This window comes from Balaenoptera physalus (assembly GCF_965194825.1).
Source record: "Balaenoptera physalus genome assembly, chromosome: 12".
Classification (NCBI taxonomy): domain Eukaryota; kingdom Metazoa; phylum Chordata; class Mammalia; order Artiodactyla; family Balaenopteridae; genus Balaenoptera; species Balaenoptera physalus.
This window is the reverse complement of record NC_138897.1, coordinates 10,793,549-10,820,556: the sequence shown is the minus strand read 5'-3', so window position 1 is coordinate 10,820,556 and position 27,008 is coordinate 10,793,549. Positions and strand designations below refer to the sequence as shown.

General features: G+C 35.1%; 1 long non-coding RNA gene across 1 annotated transcript in view; it reads right to left on the bottom strand.

Moving 5' to 3' along the window:
* LOC309639132 overlaps window positions 1–27,008 on the bottom strand; it is a 932,641-nt gene that overhangs the window by 288,607 nt on the left and 617,026 nt on the right. The window lies entirely within an intron of this gene.

The following is a 27,008-nucleotide window of genomic DNA, read 5'->3' as shown; positions in this document are numbered from 1 at the left end:
CCTAAGTGTTAGGGCAGACACTATCAAACTCTTAGAGGAAAACATAGGCAGAACACTCTATGACATACATCACAGCAAGATTCTTTTTGACCCAGCTCCCAGAGAAATGGAAATAAGAACACAAATAAACAAATGGGACCTAATGAAACTTAAAAGCTTTTGCACAGCAAAGGAAACCATAAACAAGACCAAAAGACAACCCTCAGAATGGGAGAAAATATTTGCAAATGAAGCAACTGACAAAGGATTAATCTCCAAGATTTACAAGCAGCTCATGCAGCTCAATAACAAAAAAATGAACAACCCAATCCAAAAATGGGCAGAAGACCTAAATAGACATTTCTCCAAAGAAGATATACAGATGGCCTACAGACACATGAAAGAATGCTCAACATCATTAATCATTAGAGAAATGCAAATCAAAACTACAATGAGATATCATCTCACACCGGTCAGAATGGCCATCATCAAAAAATCTAGAAACAATAAATGCTGGAGAGGGTGTGGAGGAAAGGGAACACTCTTGCACTGTTGGTGGGAATGTAAATTGATACAGCCACTATGGAGAACAGTATGGAGGTTCCTTAAAAAACTACAAATAGAACTACCATACGACCCAGCAATCCCAATACTGGGCATATACCCTGAGAAAACCATAGGTCAAAAAGAGTCATGTACCAAAATGTTCATTGCAGCTCTATTTACAATAGCCAGGACATGGAAGCAACCTAAATGTCCATCGACAGATGAATGGATAAAGAAGATGTGGCACATATATACAATGGAATATTACTCAGCCATAAAAAGAAATGAAATGGAGGTATTTGTAATGAGGTGGATGGAGTTAGAGTCTGTCATACAGAGTGAAGTAAGTCAGAAAGACAAAAACAAATACAGTATGCTAACACATATATATGGAATCTATGGGGGAAAAAAAAAAAAGGCCATGAAGAACCTAGTGTCAAGACGGGAATAAAGACACAGACCTACTAGAGAATGGACTTGAGGATATGGGGAGGGGGTGGGGTGAGATGTGACAGGGTAAAAGAGTGTCATGGACATATATACACTACCAAATGTAAAATAGATAACTAGTGGGAAGCAGCCGCATAGCACAGGGAGATCAGCTCGGTGCTTTGTGACCACCTAGAGGGGTGGGATGGGGAGGGTGGGAGGGAGGGAGATGCAAGAAGGAAGAGAAATGGGAACATATTGTATATGTATAACTGATTCACTTTGTTATAAAGCAGAAGCTAACACACCATTGTAAGTCAATTATACTTCAATAAAGATGTTTAAAAAAAAAAAATGATGTTGAGATAGTGGACCATCTGGAACTCTCACACACGTGTAGTGAAAATGTAAAATGGTACAATCACACTGGAAAAGTCTGTCAGCTTCTTAAAAAGTTAAACTTGCACTTACCATGTGTAGTAGCCATTCCATTCCTAGGTATTTATCCAAGAGAAAAGAAAATATATAGGAATGTTCTTAGCAGCTCTATTAGCTATAAACAACCTTGAATCAAATCCAAATGTTCATTGGCCTGTAAGTGAGTTAAAACTGTGGTATATCCATATGATGGAATATTATTCAGCAACAAAAATCAATGTACACAACAACATGGATGAATTTCAAAATAAGCAGAGTGAAAGGAACCAGACCAAAAAAGTGTACACAATGTATAATTCAAGTATATAAATTTCTAGAAAATTCAATCTAATCTATAGTGACAACAGATCAGTGGGTACCTTGTTGGGGGTTCAGTATGGGTGGGAGGGAAACATGACAAAAGGGTTCCAGGAAATTTGGGGAGGTGATGAAAATTTTTTTTTTTTAACTTGCTTGTGGTGATGGTTTCTTGGTGTGTATATATGTGTGTCAAAACATATCTAATTTTACACTTTAAATGTGTGAAGTTTATTACATGTCAGTTATGCCTCAATAAAACGGATGAAAATGGTATCCAAGCAAAGTTAAGTAACATATGATGAGAGGACAAGGAATATTAGAAGTAAATGCTAAGAGAGCTAAGCTTAGACATAAAACATAAATGTAGGATAGACAAAAAAAGCAGCGTAAAGATAACGTGCAAAAATGGTAAAGGAAGTTGTCTGAGAGTTGGTATGGACTGGGTTGCCATGTTGGACTATGTGTTTCTGATGAAGCCAACATTCTTTTTGATTGGTCAGTGCCTGTGTGGTTACATATGCTTCATATTTTCTCTCAGTCCTGCTTCAGGAAGTACTTGAAAGACACGTAGGCAAAACAGAGTATGCAAGTTTTCAGTTACCAAAAGAAATTCATTTAATTAACCAAATATTTATTGAACGTCCATATTGCCAAGCAATATGTGGCATAAATACTGCAAAGTATGACAGACATGCTTTCTTTCGTCTCATCATTTGGGGGTTACTGTTAACAGAGCGTGGAATGTAAGATATGAATGTCTAGAGATAAGGCTGGAGGAGCATGCTGTTAAGTGACTTGAGAGTTTTTGAATATCTAGTATTTCACATCACTGTAATTAGTCAAGTTCGGAGAAACATACATCCCTATGCAACAGAAGCAGAGAACTTAGGACTTGTATCCTCCTCCTGACTAGACCTATAGAGAGTGACTATAACTTAGAACATACATTTCTATCAAGCAAAAGCACGCTGCAAGTAGAAAAATCCTTTGTTTTCAAGTACATTGATGCTATTCTACAAGCTGTTCTGTAATTGCATGATTTCAGAGTTGTTTTTCATGGACGTGACCGAATCTTTCCAAAGTGATGCCCGATAGACAGAAAGTTGAAGCGTTGCAGCCTAGCAATATTTTACAGGTAATTACCAGAATGAGTCACTCTTCCGAATGGTGAGTAGCATTGATTTTTAGTCACTTAAAGGATTTTTTTTTTCCTTTTAACTTATCTGAAAACCTTCAATAAAGGAATGGTGCTGAGTATTTAATCATAAACTTTTAAGGCAATGACATAAGGGAAATATGATTCCCTTACCTTTCTTTCAAAATATATTTGAAAAATGTGAGACTGGAAACAAATAAACTTGTAATCCCTTTTAAACTGTATTAAGATGTCAACAACATTTTAGGGTAAAAATGTTTTATAATTTTTAAAACTATAGATAGGTATAATATAGACAGATCAGTGTCAAAATTAAGAATGAGCTATATACAACAATTTTAATGTTATTAATTTTTTTTTGAATTTGGTAAGTACTTTCAAGTGAAGGATCAAGCCAGGACACCCATTCCACAGAATCAAAATAGGCGTCTGACACTGACTTGCCTCTAATTTTGTTTCCTAAACTAGTCTTCATATACTCTAAATATTCTTTATAAGGAAAAAAAAATGTCGACACAGAGGTGAGGAGGCTCTCCAGCTCTCAAATCTAGTGGACATCATGATAAAATAGACTTACTATTTTTTCTAACTAGTATATTTAAGATTACATTTAATATTTTATATAAGCAACTTGATTGTTTGTTGTTGTTTTGTTCTTTACTCAGCAGCAGTTTATCCAGTTTATCGTTATGTGTGTGTGTGTGTGTCTGTGTGTGTGTGTGTGTGTGTGTGTATGTGTTTTGTTGGCATATACATCAATTAGGCAATCTGGGAATGCTAAAGTGCTTATCCTTTACGGGCTCCTTACTATACCTCCTTGAAGAAAGCTCTTCATTTGAACAACAAACATATTGCACAGCCCTAGAAGCCAGGCATTATGTTAGCTGCTGGAATACTGACAAATACTGACAAATAAAGACAAAGTCTCTCTCCCAAAGATACTTGCTGGAAGTGTTTTGTGGTGGTAAAAGAAAATGAACTAACACCAATTTTCTTCAATAATTCTTTCCTAATTCATTTGTGGACAAGTGTTGGTAAGTCCATGGAAGAAATGGGGCATAAACAGTATATATACAGTCTCACCTGTGTAATTAAATATATAAATGATTCACTTGTCATGATACATCTCCCACTTGATAGTATTAATAAGTATCTTCACTGTTTCTCAGCTCTGCGATCTTGTTTATTTAACTTAAACTTTCTGTCCTCCGTTCCTTTTTTTAAGAAATAGGGATAATAATACAACCCATATCCAAGGGTAGTTATGAAGATCAAGTAAGATATTTCATGCAAAGCACTTGTAATAATGCCTGGTGGATATATCACTAAATGTCAGATATTTTAATTTTATTATCAAATATTAAGCAAACTATCATTTTTCAATGTTGATAATTCAGATGTATACAAAAACAGTATTAGCTACAGCATACCTGAATTTTTAAAATATCTATAAACATACCCAAACAAACACTTTAAAAATTCAAATGCCACTTTTATAGATTTTCCTCCACTATGTCAGCACTCTTTGTTCCTCTAATAATCAAGGCACCCTTCTGAAATCCTGTAACACTACACATCATAAAATTCAGCTTTTAATTATGTGATAATTTTCATTGTCACCATAGTTTTTTCTTTCTATGTCCTATTATTTCACTTTGTGCCACTTCTTTTCAATTGGATTTAAAGTTAATTCAAAGCAAGCAATGGTCTTATTCTTTGCCATCTTCCTAATGCAAATATATTTACTAACTAGTTAAACATTTCTAGATTTTATTTTTGATAGTTTTAACTATGAATATTGCTTGAAAGAGACTATATATTTTGATAAAAACAAGAGTGTTTTATGAGAGATATTTATCTTTGGTTCTTTTGAAAAACAAATGAAAAATAATGTTGATCCAGTGTATGTTATTTTATTTTTATACTGACCTGTAAGAGAGTTTCTATTTTCTAAATTTTACATATGAAGAGCTTGAGGTTGATAGAGGTAAAGTATTTTGCTTGTATAGCACAGCAGACAGTGTAAGAGTACAGAGCTAAAAAAAGATTTATCTAACTTCAAAGCCCAAAATGTTAATTAAAAAAATGTGTAGCTGATTTTACTGATTTTGTACATGTCTCCATTTCCTTAAGACTTCCTTTTTTTTCAAGAAATATTCTAGGATAAAATACTAATAATTATATTCAAATTTTAGAAAGTGGCAATAAAACATATACACAATGTTTCTCTTTTTTAATAGATAGGCCTCCTATACTCTTGCTGTAGAGAAATACCTATGTTAACTACTTTATAATTTTACCAAGAAAAGACTGATATAAGCTAACAAGCAAACAAATGTGTCTGAAATTCCATTAGCAAAAGGCTTTCAACAAAATGAGCACAGTCAAGCTTATAATTTAATTTTTCCCACACATCTTTATTAAGTTCTGTTTCTGATTAGAGGGTCATGTCTTCATCATATGGCTTAAAATTAACTCTGTGAAAAAAATCTCAGGTACCCAAAGTTAAACATGAAATACAAAAGAAATTCATGGAAAAGAAATTCAGAAAGTTGAAGGATAAAGTTTCTTTTCATGTGCAGAATCTTAAGCTATTTTCTGCCAGAGGTACTGTTGATAGACTATTGGTCATTTAGCAAAAGGTGTTTCTAATCAAATAATGAAGCCACACCCCGGATAATTTCCTGTAATTTTTGTTTTCTGTGACTGTTTTCTAAATGTGAAGCGTTTTTTGGAGCTAAATATCTTCAACTATATTCTAACTCACAAATATTGTTTTACATATCTCAGTATAGCATTTAGAACCTACCATAATTATCTAGTAGAGTGGAGTATGTACTCAGCTAAAATGTGAGTACCTAGGTAGCAGCTGAAATCATTTATTATTACGAAATCTCAAATTCTTAAATTATGGTTCATTGATGATCTCTCCAAACGGAAACAGAACTGTCACCATTACATTCCCTCTCATCCTACAGTACCTCATAAAGCAATTTCATATTCCCTGTGTATACCATACTCATCCTTTTATGCTTTTATATATACATTTTTCCTAGGAATTAAATCTCTTTATCCTTCACCTTCCTTCTTTTTCTGGCAAACTCATATTTATCCTTAAAGATTAATTTATATACTGTATTAGTTATGACTTTATAAACATTAATAGGATTATACCTCTATCATAACATTCATTTCCATGTGAATGTTAAGTTAAGCTTTTGTTCCAATTTATGCCTCTTCTTTGCCCAATATCCTGTTTCTCTACAGCATACCAGCCCCTTTTCCATCCCAAATGGTTGCATTGGGTCTGTTACTCTCACTATCCTATCTTCCCCTTTGTTGTATCATGTGTATATGAACCAGGAGTGGGGAATCCTGCTTTGTACAGCATACAGTGGTTGAACTCAGGCATTTGTTGGCAGCAGGGTCAATCAGAAATTTCCTGATCCTGAAATATGGCTACCAGGAAAGCCATTTGCATTCAAATGCATTAGATATATATATATATATATATATATATATATATATATATATATATATGTATCTATCTAGGAGAACAAGATAAGCTTAATTTTACTAGTCAATATGGTCTTAATACAACTACATTACACTAATATTTTTATCAAAATTTTTTGTCTCCAAAGAGATTTTTTTATAGAATATCTCCATTTATATATAATATTTTCTTATGTATGTTGAGAAAATAACACTGATCCTTTCTGCTAACTTTATGATTAAAATATAACTGCTATAATTAAAATGTCATAATTTAAATAGGAAAAGTAGCATGGTGCTGTGGTTAAAAAAAACAGGTTTTGAGATCAATTTGTCTAGGTTTAAATTCTGTCTCCTGTAGTTACTACTGACCTGATATGGGACAATCTTTATAAGCATCATTTTCTTAATATGCAAAGTGGTAATAGCAATATCCCTTAGAACATATTGGTTGGAGTAAATGAGATGGTGAATACAAGATAAATGGAATATTTTTAATGCTCTGATAAATTGCAATTTAAAGATAAATTGCTACATTTTTTAAAAAATTCAAAATGCTATACAGAACTTCTGCTTCTAGGAAAATGGAGTAGATGTACTTTTTCTTATTTCTCTCAATAAGTACAACTTACAACCTTGGCTGTTATACCTTAAAAAATTAAGATCATGCCAAACAGTGGAAAGAAGACAGACCATATCCTTCATGAATATAGACGTAAACATTGTTAACAAAATATTTGCAAAGAAAATTCAGAAATGTATGAAAAAATTACATACCATGACCAAGTAGGGTTTATTCCAGACATGCAATGCTAAATCAATATTTTAAGACCAATCAATGTAATCCAAAAGAGGAAAGATCACATGATCTGATTAATCAATGTAGAATAAAACACTTGACTAAATTCAACACCCATTCAGAGTGGGAAAAAAATGTTTGCAAACAACATAGCTGACAAAGTACTAGTGTCCAGAATATATAAAGAAGTCTTAAAACTCAAAATTAAAAATAAAAGAAAAATAATCCAATTAGAAAATACATGAAGAAACATTTTAACAAATACATACAGATGGTTACAAAACACATAAAAAGATGTTCAAATTCATTTGCCACTAGGAAAATACAATTAAAACCACAGCGAGATATCATTCCACCCTCATTAGAATGGCTAAAATTTAAAACAAACAAAAAAAAAAAGGCAAAAAAGCAACATCAATCTGGCCAAGCAAATGAAGGAGAGCCAGCAAAGACTGAAAAAATAAATTGTATCAAAGAATAAGACTGATTATGACAAATGGGACTAACAGAACAATCAAGATGAAGACTGAAATGGACTGTTGGATTTTATGGCATTGAACTCATCGTGGACCTTCTCAAAGTAGTTTTGGTAGAATAGTGGGTGTAGCAGTCATTTTACAGAGAAGTAGAACCAGTAGGAGATATATAGTAAGGGATTTATTGCAAGGAGTTTGCTTATGCAATTAAGAGGGCTCACTAAGCAAATCTGAAATCCATAGGGTAGGCTATTAGGGAGATGAAGCTGGAACTTTCCTACAGGAGCTGAACTGCAATCCATGTGCAGAATTTCTTTTGCTGGGAATTCTCAACTATGCTCTTAAGGCCTTTCAACTGATTGAATCAGTCTCATCCTAATTATCTTGGATAATCTCCTTTACCTAAAGTCAACATTAATCACATCTACAAAATACCTTCACATCAACACCTAAATTAGTGTTTGGTTGAATAATTAGAGACTATAGCCTAGTCAAGTTGACCCATAAAACTTGGTCATTAAAGTTGACATGAACTGCATATAAGAGAAAGTGGGAGAAGAGGAATTTGAGCCATCAAATAAATCAATTCAACAATTCTATAACAAAGAGGAAGAAAGAAATATGTCAGTAGTGTCATATTTTTATGCTGCTAAAAAAGATCCATTGGAGAAAAAATGACATACGTTTTAGAAGGTAGAACTTCTAGAGCAATATTCTTAGATATTTGACAGGGACAGAATCTTGTGCATAAATTGGAATGTTGGTCTTAGACAGCAGGAAAGAGAGTGTACCTCTGATCAGAGGAGGGTATGCAGAGTATATAGGTAAGATGCTGGCTGTTGTCTAGAAAAAATGGCAGAAATCTGTGTAAGTTCTCCTTTTTTCAGGAAAGTGGTAGATAAGAATGTCAATGGAGAATGAAATGGAAGAGTTTATGAAAATAAAGTTATGAGTAGAGGTTAGGCATGAAATATCAATCTGGGATGTGAGGGATAAAAAGAACTCAGGAAATGAAGCAGTTAGGGCCTCCCTGGGGTTTAGGGTCATGATTTTCAAAAGACCAGCCATTGTGATTATATACTTTTCTCTAGACATACCTAGCTGCATGTGCCATGCTGATTAAAGTTCAGTTTAAGTTACCAATCTAGCAAGTGAAGAGAGTTCGGAGTATGGCAGAGGAGTGAATACGATGACTGGTCATGGAATTTAAATTGGTTAAATAGGAAAGTAAGAACATACACGATAAGAAGTAGGATAAAAGCATAGTAGATACAAAGGAATTATGGGTTTTTAGAGTTTACATGCTGGAAGGACTAGGTGAAAATTGGAGTTGGTCATCAAAATGTGGGATACTTGAAGATGAATTTATGCAGAGATTGATGTTAATAATGACATGGTCTAGGAATTACCGTGAAAGGAAGAGGTGAACACCTTGTGGATTCCAAAATCATTTGAGGAGTAGGATTGAAAAAATTGGGGATCAAGTTTATATGTATATCAGTAACATAATGAATTAGGACAGGAAGTGATCAATAAATAATTCTTAATTTAATGAAGGAATATAAGTATGAATGGGTATGAATATAAGTATGAAGGCCTGTCACACAATTAGTTATGGCAAATAATTATTTGCCACTTTATTAATAATTTTATAATTATAATATCATAGTTATACTAATTATTAATAATTATTAATAAGAAGAGAAGAAGTACAGGATACTGTAAAAAAAACTTTTAAAGACTTAACTTCAAAAGTTAGGATATTCTTCATAGCGAATAAATAATTTGAGGTCATATTTTTACTGTAAGTAAGAGTTTAAGTAGGACCGTAGTCTGAGAGAATCCCAGTAGAGAATGTGTACAAAGAGAACAGCAATAGATCTGACAACTTTGAGGATGGAAAGAAGAATTTGCTGATGTAAAGTAGCAGGGAGAAAAGAGGCATATGATAGATTTGGCTCAGAACATGGTAAGTGTTAGAGACTTGGCTAAAAATTTTACGTTTCATCCAAAATGCGATGGAATATTGTAGATGGGTTGGGAGGAAAGAGAACTTTCCTGAAAGGTGTAAATTCCTAAGGATTCTGTCTCTCTTGTGTTGCTTTAATCCTCCACTGACATTTACTATTAGTTGTAGAATTAGTAAGAGGCACCCCAGTGAGTCTCTCAAGTTATATGTACAGCCCTCTTATTGTGTGTAAGCAACTCACTATCAGTAAATAGTATTACTGGTGCAGGCCTTTAGGATGATGCCTTTTTTGCCTGTTGGTTCAGGAGAAGGAAAGCTTCAAAATGGCCAGGTTATCAGTCTCAATATCTAATTTAACTGAGCCCTTGTGATGATTAAGGTTAAGTTGGGAAGAATCGTGTCTTAACAACAGTGAGTCTTCTAATATGAGTACATGAATACATACTACCTCTCCACTTATTTAGATCATCTTTGATTACTTCATCAGCTTTGTAGTTTTCTGCATAAAGAGCCTGTACCTAGTTCATTAGATTTATATCTAAGTATTTAATTTCTTTTTTTTTGGTGCTATTGTAAATATTTTTATTTATTTATTTTGTTTTGTTTTTATTTTCTATACTTGCTTCCTAAACTGAAGTTTAATTTGCTGGACTGAGCACAAAGGATGTATTCATTCATTCCAAGGCAAAAATGAATATGTTGGCCTAAAGGGTATTATATAAATACAGCTTTTCAAGTTTCCCTATATCTCCTGATGAGCTTAGGTTGGTACCTAAATTTTGTGATGTCTTTGCTAAGTCATGGGATGAGGCTCTTTAAGCTTCTTATATCTCAGACAGAATCTCCTTTAAACTCCAGTGTGATTATTTTTATGATTACAGAAACATCTTTCAGTAAGTTGTCACATGGCTGTAATATCTGTTTTCCTTGGAAAATATTTTACTACTCCTAAAGATATAACAATGAATAAAGCAAGCCTTATTGTAGTTTGTACTGCAACTGTGTAAAAATGACCTGTCCATGGACCTGCACCATTAATTCAATATCTGAGAGAAGCTTAGCAACTCAGTTATGACTGGAGGTTATGATAACATACTCCTTGATATAGTCAGGGTTTATTTTGTTTCAAAATGTCACTTTTCAACAGGATAAAATAAAATAATGAGCAGAAAGGGTTATTTCTAGGTGATTTTTTTTTTTCCATAGAGTACTCTGTGACTTGAATACTTTATCTCAGCATTGTTAGGTCTTTACAAAGCTCTCTTTATTCAAATCATCATAATGACCAGTAAGAGTTTCCATTTGCTCTAAGCATTATTGAAGAACTGCAGATGTATGGGAATCAATAATAATGTGTACTAACGCTAAAAATGCAGAGTCAGAAAAAAGGATGGATTCGAATCTACCTTTAGATATACACCTAATAGATATATATGCATTTTGCCTCCATTTTTATTGACATTTTTTTACATCGATCTTTATAAGTATTACTAAGTCAGTAACTATATTGAGTTAGGAAGCATAATACAAAATTGTTCCCCAGATAATATTTTAAATTAATATATTACTTTCATTTTTAAAGATGAAATAGTTTTGAATAAAGTGTCACCAACAATTACAGAAAATTTCTTCTCTGAAATTGCTCAATTTAAGGTTTCAATCATCTCTCTGTGGAAAACCAAAGCAGTGACCCCATGTAGAAAATGTTAAATATGTAATGAAATAGGGATGCATTTAAGTTTTAGTTTATTAAAATGCCAAAGGAATACTTAAAATACAATATTAATAAAAATGTAAATCTGGTGATTTTCCTGTTTTAATTTAAACTTGAGTAACAAACAAGATGAGTTTAGCCCTCAGGTAACCTTAAAGAATGCCTTTTATACAAACATAAACTTGTAGAAAAGCTTTGAATATATTTGACAGTCACTCACTATTTTATTTTCCTACTATGTTTCCACTTATATGTGTTTCATTTAGTTCTCACTCAATTCTCAGCCATTTCTGATTCATACTTGGCTGATACTGTAAACAAAATTAACCTAGTTAAACATACACACATGCACACACATACATACACAGAACAAGAGTTGATGGATAGTTCAGAAGTAGCATAAGCAAAAGAAAGGATAATAAGAGATTTATACTTGTTAATAAAATAACTTAGAAACCTTCTAAAAGCATCTCTTTCTCTAATTCAAATCCAATGATACAAATCTTTCTGACATCTCGTCATAGTGGAGTGTACTTAAATATTCTATTGGCTCAGTCAACAACTGCAAGGTTGGTTGGCTCCTCTAATGCAAAGAGTTGATATAATAATTTATTCATTTCATTTATTTTTCTTAACATCTTTATTGGAGTATAATTGCTTTACAATGGTGTGTTAGTTTCTGCTTTCTAACAAAGTGAATCAGCTATACATATACATACATCCCCATATCTCCTCCCTCTTGCGTCTCCCTCCCTCCCACCCTCCCTATCCCACCCCTCTAGGTGGGCACAAAGCACCGAGCTGATCTCCCTGTGCTATGCGGCTGCTTCCCACGAGCTAGCTATTTTACATTTGGTAGTGTATACATGTCAGTGCTACTCTCTCACTTCTTCCCAACTTACCCTTCCCCCTCCCTGTGTCCTCAAGTCCATTCTCTATGCTGCATCTTTCTTCCTGTCCTGCCCCTGGTTTCTTCAGAACCATTTTTTTTTTTTTTTTTTAGATACCATATATATGTGATCTGTTATTCTCTTTTGAACTTACTTCACTCTGTATGACAGTCTCTAGGTCCATCCACCTCACTACAAATAACTCAATTTCATTTCTTTTTATGGCTGAGTAATATTCCATTGTATATATGTGCCACATCTTTTTTATCCATTCATCTGCTGATGGACACTTAGGTTGCTTCCATGCCCTGGCTATTGTAAATAGAGCTGCAATGAACATTGTAGTACATGACCCTTTTTGAATTACGCTTTTCTCAGGGTATATGCCCAGTAGTGGGATTGCTGTGTCATATGGTAGTTCTATTTGTAGTTTTTTAAGGAACCTCCATACTGTTCTCCATAGTGGCTGTATCAATTTACATTCCCACCCACAGTGCAAGAGGGTTCCCTTCTCTCCACACCCTCTCCAGCATTTATTTTTTGTAGATTTTTTGACGTTGGCCATTCTGACTGGTGTGAGGTGATACGTCATTGTAGTTTTGATTTGCATTTCTCTAAGGATTAGTGGTGTTCAGCATCCTTTCATGTGTTTGTCGGCAATCTGTATATCTTCTTTGGAGAAATGTCTATTTAGGTCTTCTGCCCATTTTTGGACTGGGTTGTTTTTTTGAATTTGAGTTCATGAGTTGCTTGTAAATTTTGAAGATTAATCCTTTGTCAGTTGCTTCATTTGCAAATATTTTCTCCCATTCTGAGGGCTGACTTTTTGTCTTGTTTATTGTTTCCTTTGCTGTGCAAAAGCTTTGAAGTTTCATTAGGTCCCATTTTTTTATTTCTGTTTTTATTTCCCTTTCTCTAGGAGGTGGGTCAAAAAGGATCTTGCTGTGATTTCTGTCATGGAGTGTTCTGCCTATGTTTTCCTCTAAGAGTTGTATAGTGTCTGACCTTACATTTAGGTCTTTAATCCATTTTGAGTTTATTTTTGTGTATGGTGTTAGGGAGTGTTCTAATTTCATTCTTTTACATGTAGCTGTCCAGTTTTCCCAGCATCACTTATTGAAGAATCCTTGCATTCCTGGAATAAACCCCACTTGATCATGGTGTATGATCCATTTAATGTGCTGTTGGATTCGGTTTGCTAGTATTTTGTTGAGGATTTTTACATCTATGTTCATCAGTGATATTGGTCTGTTGTTTTCTTTTTTTGTGGCATCTCTGTCTGGTTTTGGTATCAGGTTAATGGAGGCCTCATAGAATGAGTTTGTGAATGTTCCTCCCTCTGCTATACTTTGGAAGAGTTTGAGAAGGACAGGTATTAGCTCTCTCTAAATGTTTGATAGAATTCGTCTGTGAAGCCATCTGTGAAGCCATCTGGTCCTGGGCATTTGTTTGTTGGAAGATTTTTAATCACAGTTTCAATTTCAGTGCCTGTGATTGGTCTGTTTATATTTTCTATTTCTTCCTGGTTCAGTCTCCGAAGGTTGTACTTTTCTAAGAATTTGTCCATTTCTTCCAGGTTGTCCATTTTATTGGCATATAGTTGCTTGTAGTAATCTCTCATGATCCTTTGTATTTCTGCAGTGTCAGTTTTTACTTCTCCTTTTTCGTTTCTAATTCTGTTGATTTGAGTCTTCTCCCTTTTTTTCTTGATGAGTCTGGCTAATGGTTTATCAATTTTGTTTATCTTCTCAAAGAACCAACTTTTAGTTTTATTGATCTTTGCTATTGTTTCTTTCATTTCTTTTTCATTTATTTCTGATCTGATCTTTATGATTTCTTTCTTTCTGCTAAATTTGGGTTTTATTTTTTGTTCTTCTTTCTCTAATTGCTTTAGGTGTAAAGTTAGGTTGTTTATTTGAGATGTTTATTGTTTCTTGAGGTAGGATGTATTGCTATAAACTCCCATCTTAAAACTGCTTTTGCTGCATCCCATAGGTTTTGGGTCTTCGTGTTTTCATTGTCATTTGTTACTAAGTATTTTTTTATTTCCTCTTTTTTCTTCAGTGATCTCTTGGTTATTAAGTAATGTATTGTTTAGCCTCCATGTTTTTGTATTTTTTACAGATTTTTTCCTGTAATTGGTATCTAGTCTCATAGTGCTATGGTCAGAAAAGATACTTGATACGATTTCAATTTTCTTAAATTTACCAAGGCTTGATTTGTGACCCAAGGTATGGTCTATCCTGGAGCATGTTCCATGAGTTCTTGAGAAGAAAGTGTAATCTGCTGTTTTTGGATGGAATGTCCTATAAATATCAATTAAATCCATCTTGTTTAATGTATCATTTAAAGCTTGTGTTTCCTTCTGTATTTTCATTTTGGATGATCTGTCCATTGGTGAAAGTGGGGTGTTAACTCCCCTACTATGATTGTGTTATGGTCGATTTCCCCTTTTATGGTTGTTAGCATTTGCCTTATGTATTGAGAGGCTCCTATGTTGGGTGCATAAATACTTACAATTGTTATATCTTCTTTTTGGATTGATCCCTTGATCATTATGTAGTGTCCTTCCTTGCCTTTTGTAATAGTCTTTATTTTAAAGTCTATTTGGTCTGATATGAGATTTACTACACCATCTTTCTTTTGATTTCCATTTGCATGGAATATCTTTTTCCATCCCCTCACTTTCAGTCTGTATGTGTCCCTAGGTCTGAAGTGGGTCTCTTGTAGACAGCATATATGCTGGTCTTGTTTTTGTATCCATTCAGCCAGTCTATGTCTTTTGATTGGAGCATTTAATCCATTTAAATTTAAGGTAGTTATCAATATGTATGTTCCTATTACCATTTTCTTAATTGTTTTGCATTTATTATTGTAGGACTTTTCCTTCTCTTGTGTTTCCTGCCTAGAGAAGTTCCTTTAGTATTTGTTGTAAAGCTGGTTTGGTGGTGCTGAATTCTCTTAGCTTTTGCTTGTCTGTAAAGCTTTTGATTTCTCCATCGAATCTGAATGAGATCCTTGCTGGGTAGAGTAATCTTGGTTGTAGGTTTTTCCCTTTCATCACTTTAAATATGTCCTGCCACTCCCTTCTGGCTTGCAGAGTTTCTGCTGAAAGATCAGCTGTTAACCTTATGGGGATTCCCTTGTGTGTTATTTGTTGTTTTTCCCTTGCTGCTTTTAATAAGTTTTCTTTATATTTAATTTTTGATAGTTTGATTAATATGTGTCTTGGCATGTTTCTCCTTGGATTTATCCTGTATGGGACTCGCTGCGCTTCCTGGACTTGACTATTTCCTTTCCCATATTAGGGAACTTTTCAACTATAATCTCTTCTAATATTTTCTCAGTCCCTTTTTTTTTTTTTGCTTCTTCTTTTGGGACCCCTATAATTCGAACGTTGGTGCGTTTAATGTTGTCCCAGAGGTCTCTGAGATTGTCCTCAATTCTTTTCATTCCTTTTTCTTTATTCTGCTTGTGGTAGTTATTTCCACTATTTTATCTTCCAGGTCACTTATCTGTTCTTCTGCCTCAGTTATTATGCTATTGATTCCTTCTAAAGAATTTTTAATTTCATTTATTGTGTTGTTCATCATTGTTTGTTTGCTCTTTAGTTCCTCTAGGTCCTTGTTAAACTTTTCTTATATTTTCTCCATTCTGTTTCCATGATTTTGCATCAACTTTACTATCATTACTCTGAATTCTTTTTCAGGTAGACTGCCTATTTCCTCTTCATTTGTTTGGTCTGGTGGGTTTTTGCCTTGCTCCTTCATCTGCTGTGCATTTCTCTGTCTTCTCATTTTGCTTAACTTACTGTGTTTGGGGTCTCCTTTTCACAGGCTGCAAGTTTGTAGTTTCCATTGTTTTTGGTGTCTGCTCCCAGTGGGTAAGGTTGGTTCAGTGGGTTGTGTAGGCTTCCTGGTGGAGGGGACTGGTGCCTGTGTTCTGGTGGATGAGGCTGGATCTTGTCTTTCTGGTGGGCAAGTCCACGTCCGGTGGTGCATTTTTGGGTGTCTGTGAACTTATTATGATTTTAGGCAGCCTCTCTGCTAATGGGTGGGTTTGTGTTCCTGTCTTGCTAGTTGTTTCTCATAAGGTGTCCAGCACTGTAGCTTGCTGGTCGTTGAGTGGAGCTGGGTCTTAGCATTGAGATGGAGATCTCTGGGAGAGCTTTAGCCGTTTGATATTACTTGGGGTTGGGAGGTCTCTGGTGGACCAATGTCCTGAACTTGGCTCTCCCACCTCAGAGGCTCAGGCCTGACACCCGGTCAGAGCACCAAAACCCTGTCAGCCACACAGCTCAGAAGAAAAGGGAGAAAAAGAAAGAAGGAAAATAAATAAATAAAATAGTTATTAAAATTGAAAAAAATTATTAAAAATAAAAAAATAAAAATGTAATTTAAAAAAAAGAAAGAGAGAAAGAAAGAAGAGAGCAACCAAACCAAAAAACAAATCCACCAATGATAACAAGTGCTAAAAACTATACTGAAAAAAAAAAAAAACCCACAAAAAACAGACAGTCAGAACCCTAGGACAAATGGCAAAAGCAAAGCTATACAGACAAAATCACACAAAGAAGCATACACACACACACTCACAAAAAGAGAAAAAGGAAAAAAAATATATATATATATATAAAATAAAAAGAGGAAGAGAGCAACCAAATCAATAAACAAATCTACTAATGATAATAAGCCCTAAATACTAAACTAAGATAAACATAAAACCAGAAACAAATTAGATGCAGAAAGCAAATCCCAAGTCTACAGTTGCTCCCAAAGTCCACTGCCTCACTTTTGGGATGATTTGTTGTATATTCAGGTATTCCAGAGATGCAGGGTATATCAAGTTGATTGTGGAGGTTTAATCCACCGCTCCTGAGGCTGCTGGGTGAAATTTCCTTTCCTCTTCTTTGTTTGCACAGCTCCCGGGGTTCAGCTTTGGATTTGGTCCTGCCTCTGCGTGTAGGTCGCCTGAGGGCATCTATTCCCCGCTCAGACAGGATAGGGTTAAAGTAGCAGCTAATTAGGGGACTCTGGCTCACTGAGGCTTGGGGGAGGGAGGGTTACAGAATGCAGGGCAAACCTGTGGCAGCAGAGTCTGGCGTGATGTTGCACCAGCCTGAGGCACTCTGTGTGTTCTCCCAGGGAAGTTGTCCCTGGATCACGGGATGCTGGCAGTGGCAGGCTGCACAGGCTCCTGGGACGCGAGGTGTGGATAGTGACCTGTGCTTGCACACAGGTTTCTTGGTGGCTCTAGCAGCAGTCTTAACATTTCATGCCCGTCTCTGGGGTCCGCGCTGATAGCCACAGCTCGCGCCCATCTCTGGAGCTCGTTTAGGCGGTGCTCTGAGTCCCCTCTCCTCGCGCACCCCGAAACAATGGTCTCTTGCCTCTTAGGCAGGTCCAGATTTTTTCCCGACTCCCACCCAGGTAGCTGTGGTGCATTAGCCCCCTTTTAGGCTGTGTTCACACAGCCAACCCCAGTCCTCTCCCTGGGATCTGACCTCCAAAGCCCGAGCCTCAGCTCCCAGACCCCACCCGCCCTGGTGCGTGAGCAGACAAGCCTCTCAGGCTGGTGAGTGCTGGTAGGCACCGATCCTCTGTGCGGGAATCTCTCCGCCTTGCCCTCTGCACCCCTGTGGCTGTGCTCTCCTCCATGGCTCTGAAGCTTCTCCCCCCCACCCACCATCTCTGCCAGTGAAGGGGCTTCCTAGTGTGTGGAAACTTTTCCTCCTTCACAGCTCCCTCCCAGAGTTGCAGGTCCTGTCCCTATCGTTTTGTCTCTGTTTTTTCTTTTTTCTTTTGCCCTACCCAGGTACGTGGGGACTTTCTTGCCTTTTGGGAAGTCTGAAGTCTTCTGCCAGCGTTCAGTAGGTGTTCTGTAGGAGTTGTTCCACATGTAGATGTAGTTTTGATGTATTTGTGGGGAGGAAGGTGATCTCCACCTCTTACTCCTCCACCATCTTGAAAGTGCCACGTGATGTAACAATTTATGATTAATTTCATCTTGAACACTTTTCTAAAATTCAATGGTAAAGAATGTCCTCCATCCAATAGAAACATTGTTGTTATTCAATAATTTTGCATGAAAATATGTAATAATGCAATAAAGGAAAATTTATCCTACTAATTGTACACTTGAAACGAAATGGTAAAAATTGTATCCATTCAACAGAAATAATGCTCTTCAAAAAGTCTGCATAGAAATATGATTCACTTTGTTATACAGCAGCAGAAACTAACACACCATTGTAAAGCAATTATGCTCCAATAAAGATGTTAAAAAATAAAAATAAAAATAACACAAATAAGAAAAAGGTTTTTACACTAATTATTTGAAAGTATTCCATGATATATATACTAGCAACAGGTCTATTCAGGCCAAACAGAATATTCCTAAAAAGCATTTATCTACTTTATGACCAATATATATGTCAAATAAATATTAAAGGCAAAAATGTGTTTCTTTAATGCTAGAAAACATTTTTGGCTTTTATTTTGTCATATAGTTTGGTTATCTCATAGGACAAGAGGGCCCATTTTCCCATGTGGGTAAGTTAAACACAGAGTTGTCTGATTTTTTTGTGTGATATTTACATGGGAACTTATTTATTTTTGTTAAGGAGGCAACTGGAAGGAAGCCATCATTCAATGAGCATTGACTAATTACCAGGAACTATGATAAATAGTCTTGTAAACTAAATATAACGTTCTGTCCTCTGCTTTGCCCCTCAAGAACATTGGTAGCCAACCATTTATTTTGAGGGGCTTATAACATGGGGCCATGCACATGTTGCAGTTGAGTATAGAAAGAGGCAAAAACTCCCTGAAGGGCAATGATTCTGTTTTATATATTTTAGATACAGCCAGTAAGTCACATTAAAAAAAACAGCCTAATGAAATAATATCAAGTCAATGTGAAGATTTAGATTTGTGAATCTATTACAGAAACGTTTAAAAGATTAAAGCAAAATATATGTATAATAGAAATAGATGTGTTATATATATTTATATAATTGATTTATTTTTATTCAGTAAAGACTTTAAAAATAGGTACTTTTCTCTGCACTAATTTTTGGTAGAACTTGGAACTCTCTCATCTACTATATAATTAATGGGCAGAAGTGTTGTCATCTTATTTACTTATTTATCCCAAGTGTCTAGAAGTGTATCTGGCATATAGTGGACACCTGACATATATTTACTAAGCCGAATGAATGAACCATATAAACATGTTTATTCAGTACCATGTGAGAAGAAGAAAAGCATGCCACAAAATAATGCTTGCTTTCAAAGTCACTTTCTGTGGTTTTACATCCACATTATATATTACATATGTTTTAAACACATGTTCATTTAAAAGAAAAAAAAAATGGAAGAATATTTACCAAAGCATAAATAGGAATTTTTATCCCTTGGTAAATACACGATTGCATGCTTATATTTTCTTTCCTTTGGTTTACAGTTTTTTAGTCATTGTTCAGCTTCTTTTTGTAACCAGTATACATAAAAATGCATTACCTTTCATTCAGTCAAATTAATTTTAAGACGATGCAACACACTTCAGAAGCGTAATGCTTTTACATTTCAGTTCTTTATTTAGCTAACATTTAATCAACATCAAATAAAGACCTCCAAAGGATACTGGCATGCTATTCAAAAAGTCTGCATAGAAATATTATTCACTTTGTTATACAGCAGAAACTAACACATCATTGATCAAAACATGAAAGAACCGGGGCTCAGATATTTTGAGTAATTGAAATGATTTAGTTGTTAGTGAAGAAACAAAATTCTAATAAGACTTTCTGATTTCCAAACTTAGTTCTTTCCTCTGTGTCATGCGTCTTGAACGTCAGTGAAAAAAATATATCTATGAGAAATATTATATATTTATGAGAAATAAATTTTGTAGTAGAAAGTTATGAGTGCAAGACTCTTTTGTATATGATATTTTTAGAACCTCAGAGGAGTAAATAATTAATTGTCAGGTGGATAGAAGCTACCATTTGTTGAAAATTTCATCTTTTTTTCACTGACAACAACCTTCTAAAACATCCTTATTTTAGAGAAAATGGAAGTTCGGAGCTGCCAAATCATTTGGCCCATGGAGGTCACCGAGTACCTGTGTGAGATGAAGTTGGCAAAGTAGAATGAAGCTTAAATGGTGAAGCACTTCTTCTGACATGCTATAAGTTTGGAATTTAGCCTGTTGACAACGTAGACTCAATAGAATTTTTGTTGTGTTCTACTTTGTTGTTTTTAAAAAGAGCAGCACTATCTAATCAAGAGGAAAAAAAGAGTAAACATATTATATATCTTTCTTAAATGTACTTGTCCTTTATAAGATATATTGAGACTGCTATTCATTTTATTCCCTACATCAATTTTTCGTTTCGTATTTTATAACTCATATGTCAGTAGGTAAGGAGAGGCATATTCAGCTAAGTGTATGTTTAGACTTCTTGGAAAGCCAAAGCTTCTTTCTATGGAATATGTAAGCTATTGTGTTACTGAATAATGTCAACAACCAGAATTTTTAAAGTTTTTCACCACAAATTTTGGGATGGCATATACATATATATCCCAATGTTCACAGCAGCACTATTTACAATAGCCAAGATATGGAAGCAACCTAAGTGTCCATCAACAGATGAATGGATAAAGAAGTTGTGGTCAAAAAAAAAAAAAAAAAAGAAGTTGTGGTCTATATACACAATGGAATATTACTCAGCTATAAAAAAAAGATTGAAATTTTTCCGTGTGTGATCATATGGATGAAACTGGAGAGTATTTTGCTTAGTGAAATAAGTCAAACAGAGAAAGACAAATACTGCATGTTTTCACTTATATGTTGGATCTAGAAAATAGAACAAATGAGAGGTCTGAGGGGAGAGACAAAATAGGTGAAGGGGATTAAGCAGCACAAACTACTAGGTGTAAAATAAATAAGTTATAAGACATAACGTTCCGCACAGGGAATAGAGTCCATATTTTATAGTAACTTCATATGGAGTATAATCGATAAAAATATTTTATAAAAATATTGAATTACTATGCTTATTAACAACAGGGGAGGACTAATTTCAGGGGCCTGCCCTCGGCTGAAGTAAGGCTGCTTTACTTAGAGGTACCACAGAAGTGAGGGCAGAGGTGTCTGTTGATTTAACTCAGAGTTGTAATGATTTAACCAAATACCATGCTGCTGTGAGTGTCTCATTGCTGCTCCCAAATCTTATTCCTCCACAGTAACATTACAGCAGTGAGAGAAAATTACCCCTTCAGATACACCATGCGCTCTTGTGAAGTCGTCATGAACATGCACGATTTTGAAAAACAAAACGATTTCACTGTTGTAATGTTTGGAATATTTATAATCTCATCTCTACCACTACTTAGATTAGGTCAACAGATAAGTGAATTTAAATCTTACTATTATGGCCCTTCCATTTAGATCCAGCGAATTCTCAAATCTTTATTTCTCAGGAAATAGCTATTGCATGTGTTGTTACCTACTGGATAAAGCCTATTGTTAAATAACAATGAGGCCGTTAGACTCAAGGATTAGGGATCTGTTGAACCTGATGTCATGGAGCCTGCTGTCATGGAAATAGCTCCATTTCTTCAAGGTGTTCCACTTTCTTTGTAATCTGATTTTTTTTTTGAATTTTTGAATTTTATTTTATTTATTTTTTTATACAGCAGGTTCATATTACTTACCCATTTTATACATATTAGTGTATACATGTCGGTCCCAATCTCCCAGTTCATCACCTGCACACACACACACACCCCCGCCCCGCCCCCGCCTGTAATTTGATTTTATCAAGGAAGTGGCAGTCAGAGTACAGAGAAGCTATCTTCCCAGGTTCTCGTACTAGTAATTACTTAAACATGGCAAGGTAAGCATGCTCGTTCTCCCGTACTGCATTTTTGTTTATTCAAGTAAGGCTAGAGTTAGACAGCGTTATTGAAGTGATTTTTTTTTTAATGTGAAATGTTACAGACATATAAAAAAGTATTTCCTCCCCCTGAAACAACCATTGAACTTTATTTGGTATTAATAAGTCTCAGGCATATGACTGTACATAGAATTGTTTGACATGTTTCTAAACTTTCTATCAAATTGTACCTAACCAAGATCACTTCTCTGTAGTCTTTATTACCCAGAAGCATGTCTCCTATCGCTATCACTAATTGACTATATACCTTCACATTAGATATTTAACTTGCTTAGGTTGTGATTTCCTTTAATAACATGAATAACATGATAATTAAAATGATATGAATAACAACAACAACAAAAAAAGGTGGCTTTAATGCCTTAGTTGCCTGTAAGCAGAACAAAACCTAAGTGTGAAATATCTCAAGGTTTAGAAATTGAAACTTTAGGACAACCAATCACAGACAGCCAACCAAGAGGCTTTCTCAAATAATGCAATTGCTTCAGCTACAGCCAAATAATCTTTTTGCTTTGCTTCTTTTTTGTTTGTTTGCTTGCTTGTTTATTTTTTAATTTAATTTTTATTTTATATTGGAGTATAGTTGATTTACAATATTGTGTTTATTTCAGGTGTACAGGAAAGTGATTCAGTTATACACATACAAATATCCATTCTTTTTCAGATTCTTTTCCCAAATAGGTTATTATAGAGTATTGAGTAGAGTTCCCTGTGCTACACTGTGACTGTCTTTCCCAAGTTCCTGTGGGTGGAACCTCCCAACCACTTCCAATTTGGCATTACCCAATTAAAATCTAATTTTGCTCAAATAAACTAAAAAATGTAATATGCTTCAGTGTATCTTTTAACATTATTAATTTTATATGAAAGCAGCTGTCCAAAATTCATCAGCTATTTCCCCTATGTTGGTGATTCTTGAGGGATGAATATTGGCTATCCTTAGAATTATTTCTATATTCTTACACTGTACATTCACAGGGTTTAATGTTGTATGTTGCATTTGTTTGTTCATGTTCTGTCCTTTTCATCTAAATATTCTGTTCAATTCTGTTAGGGAAATTATGTTTTAAGGAATATTTTTCCTATTTTTCTCTCCCATTTGTTCATTTCTTTTTGTGAGGACCCACAAGCAGTCTTATGTCAATTCTACTTTTGCCTGTGACAAATACATTTCATTTTCTTCACATAATTTTAATTCTGTTATTTTCCAATTAAAAAGGCTCATTATTCTCAACTCCTCCATCCTATGTTTACAAGAGTGCCTCACTGTATTGTACTCTAGTCATTTTAGTGCCAATTTTACTTTTACTACACATTTCTGTCTTCAGTTATGCCAGCTCACTTTTTATATCTGTCTGTTATCTTTAAATCCTTTGAAATTTTATTGTTCTTTTGAGCTCTCGATTAAAAGAGAAACATGTTTTAGAACTTTTAAAATTTTATTCTGTTTCACTTCTCTATTGGCATAGCTATTTAGGGATGCTTGTTTGTTGCCTTCCTTTTGTCTTTCGTTCTCTGTATTTACATTTTTGTTTACTGCAGTTTGTTTTTTAACTCCATGCTTTTTATTTAATATTGCGACTTTTCAGAGTAGAATTTTTTTCTTTGAATATAACTTCTCAATGGTAGTCATTGTGGCTGCTTGAATTTTGGTATGTTTTCTCCAAACATATTCTTCACAGCATACGTCTGTGTATGTCTTAACTAGGTTGCCAGAAGTTTACCTGGTTCCCAATGCACGGGTGATAATTTGTCATTTATTTCTCTTGAGCTCTCCAGAAGTCTCTGTCTTGATTTTTTTTTAATCTAAGTTAATTTTATTTTATTTTACAAAAAGAACACTGGAGTCGAACAAAGAAGACCATGATGAGTGTTGTAGTTCTGTCACAATCAATGTTTTTATTATAGACAAACTAACTGACCATTTAGAGAGAATAAGTTTGGGCCATTAAAAATTAGTAAAATAAATGTATTCAATATGGAGAGTTGTGATGTAATTACAAAAATTTATTTTAGTATGATAATCTTAACAATCAAAGAGCTGGGGATTGTAGTGAAAAATTAAATATCCAACCATTTGTTGGTTATTCACTCTGAGTCAGTCTCAATGATAGGTACAGTGACAAATAGAAAGGTAAATGAGACAGCTGTGTCTCTGCACACAACTGAAACCCAATGGGGCCATGATATGGAAGACACAGGAATATACAGGATCTACTCCCCCAGCCACCATGAATTTCTACGGCTGACAGCTCACAGCTGAGCTCCTGTCTAGACAACAAAGGGAGTCATTTCACACAAATCTGCAACCCCCTTGCCATGGAAGTCAGAGTCCACTGATTGGCCTTTGGGGGAGTACAAAGGCCGTTGCCACCAGGTAGAAAAATTCCTAAAAGCCGTCCAGCTGCAGAGAGAGCTCCTGGCCAGTTAACTTTGTTTAAACTACTCCTTCTGTCGAACTCTGCTTCCCTCATTCTCTTAGATTTTTTTTTTTCCTAAGAGCACTGACAGAGCAACTTCTTGCATACACACCTCTATCTTTGTTTCTTGAGAAACCAACCTAAAACAGTCTGAGATACCTATAAACAACAACCTGCTACCAGACGAACTGGGGGTCAGGCAAGGGGAAAGCGATGTATGTGTTGAAAATAAAGCTGGTATTGTTCGTACATCCCACAGTATGGGTATTGTGAAATCCCACCACTGACACTAGCTAACCATCCAGAATAAAACATGCCCCAAGTCATTTGGAAATTTGGATTTCAGCAATGTTGCTCTTTATTTTCCTTTTCTTGGGGGTGGGGTCAAGTGGACAGAAGAATGTACATTGCAATTCTTGCTTCATTAAGCACTGTCATATTTTGTCCTTGAATTACCATTACCTAATGTTATTCAATTTTATATTATTTATTTATTATTTGCTTTACTAATTCAATAGACAGGCAAGGCCCATCAAGTAAAGCAATAAATTAAAATTACCAAGAAGTTACAGTGGACCTATTTACACTCCTCTAAACAGGCAGCCAATTTCCCTAAATTTTTCCCTGTGATAACTAATCCTCCAAATGTGTTTGTGTATAAGTATTTAACTAAACAAAGTACACTTGGCGCTTGGATAATGCGGGGTTAGGGCCACCAACCATCTGCACAGTCGAAAATCAATGTATAAGTTTACAGTTAGCCCTCTGTATATGCGTTTCCTCTATATCCGTGGTTTTCATCCATACATTCAACCAACCACAGATCGTGTAGTACTGTGATACACATTTACTGAAAAAAATTTGTGTATAAGTGTACCCACAAAGTTCAAATCTGTATTGTTCAAGGGTCAGCTATATTAGTTTTACTTGTTTTTAAATTTACTTACTGTTTTTAAAAAGGCATTGCCAAGAGGGCAGACAGCAGAAGCAAGAAGAACTACAATCCTGCAGCCTGTGGAACAAAATCCACATTCGCAGAAAGGTAGACAAGATGAAAAGGCAGAGGGCTATGTACCAGATGAAGGAACAAGATAAATCCCCAGAAAAACAACTAAATGAAGTGGAGATAGGCAACCTTCCAGAAAAAGAATTCAGAATAATGATAGTGAAGATGATCCAGGACCTCGGAAAAAGAATGGAGGCAAAGACTGAGAAAATGCAAGAAATGTTTAACAAAGACCTAGAAGAATTAAAGAACAAACAAACAGAGATGAATAATACAATAACTGAAATGAAAACTACACTAGAAGGAATCAATAGCAGAATAACTGAGGCAGAAGAACGGATAAGTGACCTGGAACACAGAATGGTGGAATTCACTGCTGCAGAACAGAATAAAGAAAAAAGAATGAAAAGAAATGAAGACAGCCTAAGAGACCTCTGGGACAACATTAAATGCAATAACATTCGCATTATAGGGGGTCCCAGAAGGAGAAGAGAGAGCAAAGGACCAGAGAAAATATTTGAAGAGATTATAGTTGAAAACTTCCCTAAAATGGGAAAGGAAATAGCCACCTAAGTCCAGGAAGCGCAGAGAGTCCCACACAGGATAAACCCAAAGAGAAACACACCGAGACGCATAGTAATCAAACTGGAAAAAATTAAAGACAAACAAAAATTATTGAAAGCAGCAAGGGAAAAATGACAAATAACATACAAGGGACTCCCATAAGGTTAACAGCTGATTTCTCAGCAGAAACTCTACAAGCCAGAAGGGAGTGGCATGACATACTTAAAGTGATGAAAGGGAAGAACCTACAACCAAGATTACTCTACCCAGCAAGGATCTCATTCAGATTCGATGGAGAAATCAAAAGCTTTACAGACAAGCAAAAGCTAACAGAATTCAGCACCACCAAACCAGCTCTACAACAAATGCTAAAGGGACTTCTCTAAGTGGGAAACACAAGAGAAGAGAAGGACCTACAAAACAAACCCAAAACAATTAAGAAAATGGTCATAGGAACATACATATCAATAATTACCTTAAACATGAATGGATTAAATGTTCCAACCAAAAGACACAGGCTTGCTGGATGTATACAAAAACAAGACCCATATATATGCTGTCTACAAGAGACCCACTTCAGACCTAGGGACACATACAGACTGAAAGTGAGGGGTTGGAAAAAGATATTCCATGCAAATGGAAATCAAAAGGAAGCTGGAGTAGCAATTCTCATATCATACAAAATAGACTTTAAAATAAAGACTGTTACAAGAGACAAAGAAGGACACTACATAATGATCAAGGGCTCAATCCAAGAACAAGATATAACAATTGTAAATATTTATGCACCCAACATAGGAGCACCTCAATACATAAGGCAAATGCTAAATGCCATAAAAGGGGAAATCGACAGTAACACAATCATA